Genomic DNA, 12,688 nt, shown 5'->3' with positions numbered 1-12,688 from the left:
ACAATTCCTAATGCAGAAAGAGCATTGGATGAACCATCAACTTCAGGATTTGTAAACATCCAGGAGACGCGGATGTGTTCTGTCTGCGAAGAGAATTGTTGTAGATTTGCATGTGTGTGTCTCTTGTGAATGTTGGGTGCACGATGAATGTGTAGGTCTCACTGAGGAAAAAACTGAAGACTTTGTATGCCCAAATTGTGTTCAATACTTACATTCTTTATTGTGGGCCTTATTATCTGTCACAACAGGATATAAGGCCTAGTGACATGATGTTACTTTTCATTGCTCACAGCATTTATGTCTGAATATTTATTTGAAGTAAAATATTATAGGGTAACTATAAAAGTATGCTATTCCGTTATTTAAAAATTGCTAAACGTCTTCATTTCAAAGAAGGGACGTTTTATTCCTTAGGTGGTCCTTATTACCCCCGCTTACCTTAATTAAATATCTCTAGCATTGTAAAGATTCTTTAATAAGCTCTCATTATACTATAGGCTAAAAAATAAATGTTTGTATTTTTACAGAATATGCATTTGTAACATCCCTGGTACTGCAAATTCTTTAAGTTTCAAGATCTTAACTAATACTACTTAAGTTAAAAGTAATTTATATCTAAAATAATAGGGTATCTAATCCTAATTTAAGACAAAAGGTTTTAATCCATTAGTGACTCCAGTGGATATTCAACCAGAATGATATTTCTTATTCGCATACGCCATTCTACGATCAATTCCTAATAAATTAGGGGGAGTAATTGACATAGATTTGTCTATCTATGTACAGCGATTTGTTCTGTTGCTGATCTGATTTTGTTCAATTCGTAATCTACGAGTCAATTCATTTGGAAACGATATACACAAAATAAAACCGTCTTATTACAAAATAACTAGTCTTAATTTAAGAAAAAAAACTAATACAAAATTTCGATTTGCTAAAAATCAATTCAACTGATTCTCTCTTATAGCCTACTACTTTTATTGCGTAAGATAAGTAGCCTATTACTGAAACAAAGTGGATCATATGTCTTCGAACATTATTTCAGATAAATAAGTTGTCTACAGAATTGTGCCTCCAATCGAAAACCTCTCCAGACAAAAATATTACGGTGCTATTCATAGACATTTCGCTAGTCCGCGCTACGAGCGTGCTAAACTAGCCCCGGCTATCGACTGGTTACTTGCAGGGAATTCATATCATATCATATCGCTAACACTGGTTTATGAATACGAAAAACGTTAGTTCGCTGATCATCCACCGAAAGCCCGCGCTAAGAATGTCTATGAATACGGCCCTAAGGACTCAAAGATAACTGAACAAAGTATTTCGTAAAATTAATATACTTAATCCCAATTGTGACAAAAATGGAGCATAAAATAATTTTATATAAAAGTTTTATTTTTCTACAGGAGAAGTCGCAGATGTATCTGAATCTGTATTTGTTTCTCGCCATAATTACTTCAAAAGCCTTAAGGGAGGGACTATCCACGGCAGATTTTTGTGATTATAGTACGATAATTATTTTAAAAAGCCACAAATACCATTAAGAGGTTATATTTGCGCGTGTGGGCGAATGTCACAATAGAAGATTGTTTTACATCTTGTACTTGAGCAGTTTGTTTTCAGAACACTTTTGTTTACGTCACAAGAAGTAAAAGTATATCACATTTTCTAATCCGTTATTTAACGACGCTGTATCAACTAATAGGTCATTTAGTTAGGTCGCTAAAACCCAACCAGGTAATCAGCCAAAGAGGTGATCGAACCCACGCCCGACAGCAACTCCGGATCAGCAGGCAAACGCGCCTACCGCTGAATTACAATGGTATATTTTAATTAATTTTTATTTTAGTAGGTATTTTACGACGCTTTATCAACATCTCAGGTTATTTAGCGTCAGAATGAGGTGAAGGTGATAATGCCGGTGAAATGAGTCCGGGGTCCAACACCGAAAGTTACCCAGCATTTGCTCATACTGGAAAAAACCTCAACCAGGTAACTTGCCCCGACCGGGACTCGAACCCGGGCCACCTGGTTTCGCGGCTAGACGCGCTAACCGTTACTCCACAGGTGTGGGCGGTATATTTTAATAATCCTACCATTTTTACTTGGTTATTTTACGACACTGTATCAACTACTAGGTTATTTAGCGTCGATGGGATTAATGATGCGAGATGAGCTCGAGGATTCGCCATACATTATCTGTCATTCGTCTTACGGCTGAGGAAAACCTCGGAAAAACCCAACCAGGTAATCAGCCCAAGCGGGGATCGAACCCGCGCGCGAGCGCAACTCCGGATCGGCAGGCAAGCGCTTTAGCCGACTGAGCTACGCCGGTGGCTCCTACCACTTTTTAATACAGATTTTCTTAAATAGCAAAATATTTTTATTCAACTGTTGCTTTATTTGAGTAGTTATTTCTTACGAATGTGTGCAATCCTAATTAAACAGCAAAATTTAAAATGCTCGAAGTCTGATTAGTGTACTATGTAGCTAACCGACGATGTATGCAATAGAGAGGGAGAGAAACTGGCCACCCTACCACCACAGTCTAGAATACTCAGTCACGAAGTTCAATACGTAGTAAATATGCATCCATAGATAGTTGCTAACCACTAGGATCGCTAATATCGCCTCATTACAGACAATGCGAAATAGTACCGGCACAGTCAATTGTTTCTAGCACCTCACAACTCACGCTTTGTGACTGTATATACTAGACTGTGCTACCACATTATCTCCTGGTCTAGTTACCTCGTAAGTGGTGCCTTATTGGTATCACTTGTGAGATTCAGACCTGTCTTCGGACAGTTGACCAAACAAACAATAATATGCAAAATGCGAGTAGTTATTTCTTACGATTTTGTGCCAACCTAATTTCATAGTCCAATTAAACAGTAAAATGTAGCGTAGTTAGTGCGATTATAAGGAATTAATTAATTGAACATTTAAGTTGATATTATTTGTACAGGGACATCATTTTATTTTTACTAACATTTTTAATATTAACCTGTCTATACCTTTAGAGAACCGGAAACACCGCTTGCTCCCCCCTCCAAGACTGGAGTTCGATGATACTGGCGTAAAACACAAATCACTCTACTAGGTATAGGAAGGAAGAAAAGTAGTTCATCCATTTACGTAAGCTAGGAAATATCGCGATTTTGAGTTTGATAATTTTCATTAGGTTTTTCTTTAATCAAAGTACAGTACTGTATTAAGAATAAGTGTTTTTACTCACGAAGTGAGTTATCCATGCGAACGTATTCATTATGCAGTGTATATTATACTGTCTACAGCACATTAGCGTACAATATAGAGAAAGAAGTTAAATTGAAAAATAATCATAATATGAATATTTAAACACAATTTTCAAAATGGTGGCCGTTCATTTCGATACAGGCGTCAGTTCTAATGTGCATATTATCGCACTATAGACTATTGCATCTAATTCCAATTGCCAGTTTCGTCCTTCGTACTAGTAACTCATGTTGAAATAATTCTGTACCTACTCTACGTACTGTAAATTCAATCTTCACTTCCGCCCGACCCGAAAATATAAAATTACTCAGACATGCTATCTACTGTCCGTCCAAATGGTTATGCCGCAGGATTGTAGAAAGGGAGGAAATCATGTGACAGTTAATTACTTAACGAGGCCCTTTTATTTAAGTTAAATTAAACAGCTGTATAATATTACGTAAACTTCCAATTCCTAAGAGAAATTAATGTTTTCAGAAAAAAGCTAAGACAGCCCAGCTATTACAGAGGGGCGAGCAGAAGCAGGTGGGGGAAATCGGGATGCGACGTAGGCAAACGGACAGTACCTGTGCGAAAATATGATTCAATATTGAAAGCTCTTTCGTCACTGGAAAACGCGAACATATTTCTGGAACGTACTATACTCAGTAACTCAGTACTGCTTACTATCTGCGGTCTTGGTTCTGTGTGGAGTTGGAACTTCCTTAGTAGAAGGGATGGGAGTGAAGTACATTCAAAAACTCAGGTACAATAAAAATTGAAGTAAAAATAAAATGATGTCCCTGTATAAGAGGTTTAATTTATGTATTAAAATTAAAGATAAAATAAAATATGAAAAGGAATGCAACTGATTACTTGGTAAAGAACTACCATGGTACGGAATCGTGCAAAAATATATAGTGAGAGGATATAATATGTCAGCCACCGGCATGGCTCAGGCTGTAAGCGCGATTGCCTACTGATGAGAAGTATGCGACATTTTCATGACATTTTATTTGGAAAAAAAATTTATCCTTCTCAGGACTTCTCTGTAAAGGTACTGAAACTTGGGAAATCCACAAATTAAACTGTATGGAGAAGAATTAGGCCTAATGTTTTCGCTTACTTCATTTGAGGTTCTAGCTGATATGTACATCTATTATCAGGCAGTACATCTCACTTGACGATATGTGTCAGACGAACAATTGTTTGTATGCATCTGAAGTCTGATTAGTGGAATATGTAGATAATCGGCGATGTATGCAATGGAGAGGGAAAAGAACTGGCCACATTACCCCATTATCTCCTGGCCTAGTTGCCTCATAAGTGGTACCTTCTTGGTATCGCTTGTGAGGTTCAGACCTGTCTTCGGACAGTTAACTAAACAACAAAATATTTTAAATTACGAACAGAAATGGTTACTATTGTAAAGGGAACGCTGCTTATTCATGCATGAATGTCAATTTGAACTCAATCAGTCAAAACGGAAAACGAGTTGCTTTTATGTTGGGCTGTGCACGACTCAGTATATCACGTCACTATTGAGAGTCGAATAAAAACGAATAGTATGCAACTAAATATATAAATATAAGTTCATATGAACATTATTACCAGTCTCAGTTATTTGCCTACCTCTTGGATGAAAAAAAAAAATCGATGTGTAGATATTTTACGTGCGTATGTAATAGCACACAATATCGACAATAGTGACGCTGTTCATTTTATGTTGTCAGATGTTTCATAGCACTAAATGACTCTTTCTCATGCAAATGTATTCATAAAAACAGCTTTACTCGTGTACTCACAAATAAGAACATAATACATTATAATTAGTTTTGTTGTAACATACAAATTTAATCTACTTCGATTTCATGTTCCCTTCCATTTAAACACGTCTCTGTATCTGTTAAAATTCCAGGGGAAAGACCCGCCCTTGGACAGAACACTGGATGGATGGATGGATGGATGGAAGAAAAAAGAGAAAAGGAAGAAAACAGAAAGACAAAAAGAAAAAAGGAGAGTGAGTGAGTGAGTGAGTGAGTGAGTGAGTGAGTGAGTGAGTGAGTGAGTGAGTGAGTGAGTGAGTGAGTGAGTGAGTGAATCTTAATTTATGATACGTATATTACGAAGAAATCGTACAAAAAAATATGTCGATATTTCCACCATTTATTATAAGATAGGCCAATAGACTACACTACATCTGTAATGTAACATAGCCTATAAGGTAATTCAAAAGTCACTTAAAACTTTAAGCATTATAAATAAAATAGTATAATATTTTCAGGTAGAAGAAACACAAAAATATTACTATGTTGAGGAAACAGTGGATTTTGGTTTTTACAAAACAATGGGAATATGTCCACCGTCCTCTTCTTCAACAAACCATATTCTTTCAATGACACCATGCACAGAATTCTGCAATACCTTCAATATTCTCAATTTCTGGCGAGACAGTAAAAACACTCTCCACTGCTCAGAATCTACCTAGGCAGATTATTATTATTATTATTATTATTATTATTATTATTATTATTACTACTACTACTACTACTACTACTGATAAAGCTATCAGTATTGTTATTAGTATTATTATTATTATTATTATTATTATTATTATTATTATTATTAAATCAATAACTAGTAAATAACTAATAGTCATCAAAAGATTAAAAAAGAAATTAAAATGGGGATATGGCGTAGTAATTATTTTATCATTCAAGGGAAGATGTATACCTAAATATTGAGGCACGTAGGCTATATAAGAATTGGTAACACTTGCTGATTAATAATAATAATAATAATAATAATAATAATAATAATAATACCTGTTATGCCTGTGTATTCAGCGTAATGCTCTGTATTGTCGCTTCTATATGCTACTACTAATTGAACAGTTGAGCAAAGCAACCAACATATTACATTTTCTCCGACAGAATAGCGAATAAATTCCTCTTCCCATTCTTTACGAAACCTTCTGTTCCTGCTCGTATAGACAGAGGTTTGTAGCGCGACATGGTACCGACATTGCTTACCTTCAGTACGTGAACGAGACAGAGAGCAATGTATAGGAAACTCCCCTTACCAGTATGAATGTCTTTGATTACACGATGTAATCACGATACTCAGTTTGGTCACCGCTGTACTAAACCATTATCACTAAGCTCATTCTCGCCCGCACCAGTTGACTGTGCTAAGGTTCGCTGTGCATACGGGTTTAATGCACCCGCCCCCTCATGTCCCTAGAGCAACTCTGGGCATTAATACCTCAAATAAGTCACTACCTACTACCCGTTAATTCCCAATTCTACCTTCCCTGGCTAAGACAGTAATATTTTGATTCGGAGGAATAGACAGAGTAATAGTAAGGCAACTATTGTTCATTGGCGGATTGTATAAGGCAGGCTCATCATGGCTGACTGATTGCGTCACAATTTCCACGAGCCATAGAATTAGAATATTTTTTGGATGCAGGAAGGTCACAGTAGCACCAGATGTCTGATATGCGAATCTATAATTAAGTCGAAATCAAATTTCAATGTTAGAAGGTATTTTAGGTTGCATCAGCATGACTATGGAAACCACATTTTGTCCAGTAGATGCGTTTGTTGCACATAAAAATCTACAGTACTAAAGGGTGTACGCCTAAAAACAGGTTTCCGTTTGGTAAGATGGCGTGTGACATGGGCAAGTAACAACCCGCTTAGCGGTGATTCAGCGCGTCAGTTTTGGGCAATAAAATCTCGTGACTTACAAAAGATGACACAAAAGTCACTTCAAATTTTAAAGCATTAACTATAAATAGTATAATATTTGATACTGTGTTGAGCATACATTGGAGTTTTTCATTTGTTAATTTTTGCATTTTCATAGTTACCATTTTGTTCATTAAAATAATAATGATTTATTAGTGCCGTTATAACAATTTTGAAGTTTCAAGTCATTGTTCTGTCATTAAATGTTAGGATACAGCTGTTCCAATGCTATTATGAAAGCAAATTGAATCTTTCATGGTCTGAGAAAATTTAAAGCATTCAACAAGAAAGCACACGCTGAATGGAAGATGCGATCGAGAATTTCAACTCCATTCATGATATAAGTAGATGTTTGTGCATTAAGAGGTGCAGAACCAGTGTCATGCTGACCACACGTCATGGAAATTCTACCGTACTCCCATATAATACAGATAGATCGAGCAAAGAATTAAATAGGCCTACGTGTTTGCGCACGAAAAATCTCCATAGGGATTTTCTTTTCGATGGCGGGTACTAGAGTTGCGGTCATCCCCCCTCAGAAATAATGTGCCGAACTTTATAAATCACTTCACTGCCTTAGTCATCGCCTTTGATACGCGAAGATGAAGGGGATTTATATTATATCATTATGCGATGATTTATGAGCAATTTCTTGAATGCCGACACGGAAAACAGAAGTAATTATTCGTAAAAACATGCTCAGAACATAGTTTTTGTTCACTTGGACTCGTCAGAATTTTAACTCTAATCACCATTGTGGAAAGGATTATTATTATTATTATTATTATTATTATTATTATTATTATTATTACTACTACTTCATTAGATCATCTATAATAATAATAATAATAATAATAATAATAATAATAATAATAATGGCTTTATTTAATCTGGCAGAGTTAAGGCCGTAGGGCCTTCTCTTACACTCAACCAGGATTAAAACTTGCTTACATAGTTGAACATACAACTGAATCGGATTTAAGAAATTACATACAGATCCGATTTACATAATGAGATCAAAAGAGGTAGTTAAATAAAACAAATTTTTACGGATCTTACAGATAATTTAATATATTAACAACGTAAAATAGAACTTCTTCCAACAATAGACCTACATTAGATTCGAAGTTAGGTCTAAGATTGGATTTTAATCAGTAGTATGTATATATGTATATAAAATAGAAATTATTAAAGAACAATTTTCCTGCTACTGATACAGGCCTATAGTTATTCTCTAGTTTAAATTTTCCACGAGAAAACAGCACAGTAGTCATTACACAGAAACGAACCTCAAAAGCAAATGAGTGTCGTAAAAATAGAGCACTGAAGTTGAATTTGGAATATTTTTATTATTTTTAACTGATTTGGGAGCATTTCCCAAGTTTTTTTTAATATTTTCGGCACTTTCCAAATTATTATGTAATACAACTCAAGATAAAATAATATACTGTATGTCCCTCGAGTAAATTATACGTATAAAGAGTCTGTTCCGTATTGATATACTGTAGGCTATGCAGAACCCGTAAACCTAACTGAAAATCGTATTGTTCAACGCAAATGCAATTTTAATTTTAAATAATTGTACTTCTGCGATCAGAAGTAAAACAATGTATTTATAAAGATTAGGTCGGCTTGTAGATAGAGTTAACTTAAGCTTTGCCTCTAGCCCTGTATTAAAAGCGAATAATTATCTTCTCTTACGACTGATGTCAGCAATGAAGATTGAAACTGCGTACTGGAAAAGACAAAACTTCAAGTAGAGATGTATGGAAATATCATTGTCAGCTTAGTTTGCTTGTCTGTAATTTTACATGTAGGATTCATTTTTTTTAAACACCGTGTGTATTAACGACAGCAACGAATTCATATCCTATTGCCCACGTCTGTCTTGGCAGTCCACGGACTCGCTGTAACTGCACAGCTAACTAAAAAAAATGACAGTCGTTTCAAGAGGCTTACGCAGCCAGTCAACTGTATATTTTTCCCTACAAAGATGAAGTGAAGTTGAACACCCTGTTTCACGTAAAGACAACACTAGACATTAAAGTACTCGTATTTTAGATTATTTATATGCGCCTGATATTCGTTCGAAGCATAATACTGTTTCTCTAATTGTATTTTCAAAAATATAGTCCTCTGTTATGTCAGGCATTGACATGAATATAATGATTTATGGTGGCTCTGTCTCAAATCGTAACATTGTGAGCTGAACTTCTCAAACATATACATAAATAACAAGTAGGAAGAATGAGCTTGTCTAATGCACTGATTCTCTACTCAGAAAGTTATGCAATAAGATATATTACATATTATACAATATATCAACAGTTGAAAAGGCTACACGAAACACGAAAAGAGAATCGAATCGGTCTACCACCAAAGACTAACTACTTAGTGTGTTATCGAATATGAGCTATTGATAACAACGGGAGAGCTCTATCGATCTGACACCAACAAGCAGTAAATCGTTTCTCCCTAAAACTAAGAAGTGAATTAAATATACGGATAAAGCAGTTATTACTTAAAGAAGCGTTAAAGTCTGCAACAATGGACTTTCTTTGAAGCAATGTAGCGTTATAGAAAAAAAATAAGAAATCAAATATTGGAAAGAATATATTCCCGAATTACAAAGTTAATTGAAATAAAGTTTATTGCCCCATAATTTCATAAAGTTGGTACGCCACTGGCACATAATGAATGTGCTATATGGCTGGACACTGACATGAGATTGACCCATGACTTAAGAGCTAGGGAACTGGCCGCTTTTGACCACTCGCGTGAAGTCGGTTGAATGATAAAAATATGAAACTGTACCAAATATATTAATTCATGTGGATAACGACAGAGAATATAATAACCCTCGATTTTTCTTTATCATGAGCAATGTAACAGCCTACCCCTCCAACAATCAATACCGTATAGGGGTATGGCTGCCCTGCTAAAAGTCTAGTTACCTGGTGGATATGAAGAAGAGGGCTGCCGGCTTGAAACTCGTATTATTCCCACTAGTTAATCAGCAGCAATACCACATAGCCTTTACACTAACCGCGCACCGCACTATTAATTGCAGAAACACTCAGATATGGTCCAAGGGCCCGGTGAAGTGCAATGGTCCCCTTAAATGATGTGCAACCACGTTTGTAGCTTTCACCTCCAGATCGCAGCACGTAATGGAAGACGGGACGAGGAAAACTCACTGCGCCTGACTTGCCAGTGGAATAGGCAACTTACGCTACTGGTCATTCATTGTATTTTGCATGAAACTGGAAATACTCTCATGGTTTGCAGGCCACGATTTACACACTATTGCATGGTATTTGTTACTCACAATCTACCACGTCTGCTACTTAAGAAAGAAAGTATTATTTCCACAAAAGATACTTGGCATAATATTCAGAACACTGATAGAACCGATCAGATTGTTTTCTAATAGGTTTTGATGTGTTGTTCGTGCGCGATTACGTACAAAACGAAATTACGCCGTTAATAGTTCTTAAGTTACTTACATTCTACGCTTTATCTGCTATCACAGCATTGTTAATTTTATATTACGGAAAATTGATTCTTTTGCATTATAAGTAATTCCACACACGTTTATGTTTTGTGTGTGTACTCTTTCGAACAATAAATATGACACTATATGTGTCTTATTCCATTTATTATACCGTATTATTTAAAAACGTTTTAAGTTATAATGGATAATAAGCCTATGCGTTGCTGTGATGATATCCTGTAACAATTACGAATAATTAGCGAGTAAGCCTCCAAGAGAATTTTAACGAAGACCGTCGTGGCTTACTTAGAACAAATTATTATGAAACCACAATCAGTAGTGTACAGTCGATCTCAGACACTGAACCATTAACCTACGGCGTTGGTCTTGAGCGTACCATGGTAACTTGCTACCTACGGCCATCTCATTCGGTTCTAATGTGCGATAAATTATGTTTAAACGTCTCTTACATAAGTATTACACCATTTTATCTTATAGATATCTCAGTATCTTTAATTCAACGTCCAGAGATAAAAAAAGAGATAATTATTTCCACCACTTACACGACAACTTTATGATCCTCTCGCCTTCGTCTAAAGAGGTGCAAGAAACTATTTTCTATCTAGAGGAAAAGCTGCATCCTCTTCCTTTCATAGAAGGCAAAGAAATTAACGGTAAGACTTACGTTCATGATTCAAACAGCATAAAACTTCTATCAGAAGACATTTATCATATCATGTACCTTAAAACATATTTAATAAAAAGCGTAATAGAATTGAAGTAACTAATATCTGCACGGCTTAAAATACTTTTTTTTTCCAAAACAGTTCAGTTTTGAATTTATGAAGATAGTTTTAGTAGGCTCGGAGATTAAAAATAAAGGTGAATCTTCGATCCCACTACACACAACATACGAGAGAAAGAAGTACTTAAAATTTTGAAAATCATCATAATTACAAAATTGTAGCACACCATTCTAAAGACGATGTGATGGTCACTGCGAAAGTTATAAACTCACCCAACTCGCCCAGATACCTTCGTCTTTTATATATCCGACCGATGACTTTTTCAGATATTTTCACACGAAATCATCACGTAACCCAGTGGTACCACAATTAGGGCCTTGTTGCACTACGCGTGAAAGCACTTCTTTCTTCAGTCCGGGGTAAATCTGTGTACCTGTCTATCAAAAAGCATTGTTGCAGGAATTTAGACTGACCTACTGTACTCACTGAGAAATACCGATTCAGCTATTGCAGTGTGCTGGCTATATGTAAACAACTGCTAACCTGGATGCAGTATGATGGCATAAGTGAACCTATAATTAAACATAAATATGAAAGTTATAGCATAAATTTAGATGTTTAAAGTAAAAAAGAAAAGAAAAAAAAAAGAAGAAAAATTACTTTTAAAATGTTCATGGTAGAAAATTGTGAAAAGGAGCAGATGAATAAGTTTTAAAGTTTTAATATTTATCACGATTGGTTTAAACATGCACTAAAATTAGACGTAAGTGCAAGTTTGAACAATTAATTACTGAGATTTGCGATAAATTAATTAGTTTAGGAAATTGTATATTTATTATGTATAACTACTTTTGTATATAGCTCAGTTTTTAAAATGATTAAGTTTGTACTTTTGTGAACTAATATCAATAAATCTATAAATCTATCTATCAAAAAGCATATTTGCAAGGCACACTACCAAAAGTTTGAAAAACCAAACTTGTCACTGATCGTCGACCTTATGAAAATTCGCGTCTTTATTTTTCCGGATAAGTACTCATATGTAGCCTTTATTTGTAAAGTTATACAATTTCTCAGTTTCATTTCATCATGAAAGAACACAACACAAATCAGACGTCAGTATAGATCATTCGTTATCTCGTGAAACCAATGCATTCGTGAGCCGTAGATTATAGTAAGATCCTTAGAGTGGGGGTAAGTGAGCTAGCTACAGCTGCAAGTCGAAGCGTAGCGAGGAAGGGAAGCTTCCCATCCATTTTTTTCCTTCTCTTCACGCACAGGTAGGTTTCACGAGATAGCGATTGGCCTATATCAGGCATTTCCAACTGCTAGCTCTGTGACGTCACACGTCTCTACTCACGAGCTCCTTCAGAGGGGAAGCATAACTATAAGCCTAAGAGCAAAGTAGGAGAAATGGCAATGGAAGGAATGGAGATGTTTAAATAGTGGAGACACAA

General features: G+C 35.6%; 1 protein-coding gene across 1 annotated transcript in view; it reads right to left on the bottom strand.

Moving 5' to 3' along the window:
- Positions 1-10,167, bottom strand: part of Rbp (RIM-binding protein) — a 409,454-nt gene extending 399,287 nt beyond the window's left edge. The window contains exon 1 of the mRNA XM_069827954.1: positions 9,947-10,167. The gene's annotated coding sequence lies outside the window, so the exon portion shown is untranslated. The remainder of the gene's footprint in view (positions 1-9,946) is intronic.
- Positions 10,168-12,688: the final 2,521 nt, after the last annotated feature.

This window comes from Periplaneta americana, chromosome 6, assembly GCF_040183065.1.
Source record: "Periplaneta americana isolate PAMFEO1 chromosome 6, P.americana_PAMFEO1_priV1, whole genome shotgun sequence".
Taxonomy (NCBI): domain Eukaryota; kingdom Metazoa; phylum Arthropoda; class Insecta; order Blattodea; family Blattidae; genus Periplaneta; species Periplaneta americana.
The sequence above is the reverse complement of the archived record's forward strand: the minus strand, read 5'-3'. Positions and strand labels throughout refer to the sequence as shown.